Raw genomic sequence first — 1,714 nt, 5'->3', positions numbered from 1 at the left:
ATAGAAGTTTCAAATTTGATTTAGTCACATTAGTTTGTGGATTTTCAAATTACCCAACTTTAAAAAAATTTAGTTACCTAAGGGGATTCTATTAACTATGCCATTAACTTTAATATTGACAATGAAAATATACATTTTCCTAAATTAAAAAATACTTGTTTTTCATAATGAGTATTAAGTAGGAATAAAACTGACTTTATTCACATTAGACAGTCTTTCATTTATTTTTGCTGTAAAATTTTATTTTCTTATAAAACTGAAACTCTTTGTACACTCATTCCTCTTCCTATTAATCCTGGTCCTGATCCTATCAAGTTACCATATTTACCAGAGGTAAACTCTTTGTTCAATTTGTCATTCATTTGTAAGTTTTAATTGCTTAACTATATATTTACATACTCATTAATAAAACACTGTAACTTTGTAGACATTTTAAGTACTTTATATGATGCACTCATATCTTGTTCCGTAACGTTTTTTACTCAGATGTATGATTTTAGTCTTGCTCATGATATTTCACTTAGTGATACATTGTTCTCTGATTTTCCTGGGTATGTGAACTTATTACACATTTCAAAATTGTTTCCCAAAATGGTTGTAACTTTTCCACATCCCCCAGTGGATTGAAAATGTTTCTTTGACATAAAATCTACTAACATATTTGGAGTAATTATTGAGGAAAAGCAGGCATCCACAGATGATAAGACACTGAGAAAATCATACGTGGGGTTGTGGAGCCAGGGATCCCCAAGAACCAATGCAATCAGTCCCAAATTTCCTATCAGAGTAAGCAGGTATATTGCTAGAAACAAGAAGAATAAAATGCTCTGTAGTTCAAAATTGTCTGTGGAGCCCTTTAGTACTAATACAGAAACTTCAGTGACATTTTTCATATTGATACCTCGTGGAACAAACTTGAAACTATTCATAAAATTATAACTCATTTACTAAAAAAAGAATAAATAATAGTGTGACTCAATATTGTGATTCAAGAGATGGTGAGCTATGCCTAGTATTTATTTTCTGGCATGTATAATTTCCAAGTTGTGGATCAGGAAACAGTGACAAGACGGTGGGTCAAGGGTTCATGCCACTCATTGCAGAATTAAATGGAAAATATGGGTGTTCACTCACTGGCTGAATTAACGCAATTTTTAATACCACCAGGTAAACTGGTTAGTTTATTACTCTATTCTATTAGCTGTTTTCATGTTAAATGAAATTAAAACACCAAGTGATTGGCTAAAAAATAATTTCCTTCTGATATCCAAACATGTGAGATAATATATCAGTGTACAGAACACTGGAATAGAATATCAGAATTCTAGACCTTCCATGAATTGTGTAAACTGATTTGCTATAATCTACTCACCTTTAGAATACAACCATTAATAATTATGTTAAAATATTGGAGTAAATATTAAAAGATAAAATGTGTTAGTGAAATTGAAATTTACGATTATGTTAAATGTAAAATGTTTTGAATTAAGTCGGTTCTACAGAGTAGCAGCCTCCTCCTTGATTGTAACATTTTATAAACTAATCCCTAAGCATTATCTAACTCTACTAGATCTTCTTGGGAGTATCTGAAAGAATTAATCAATATTTTTTCAGGAAGATAGGCCATGATTGAATTAAGCAATTATATGGCTACTTATATTTCAGTCAAGTTTATCTCTCAAATACTAAGAATTACATTACCCTTTTGTTGACT

This window comes from Equus przewalskii, chromosome 11 (assembly GCF_037783145.1).
Source record: "Equus przewalskii isolate Varuska chromosome 11, EquPr2, whole genome shotgun sequence".
NCBI classification, from domain to species: Eukaryota; Metazoa; Chordata; class Mammalia; order Perissodactyla; family Equidae; genus Equus; species Equus przewalskii.
Note: the sequence above shows the minus strand (reverse complement) of the source record.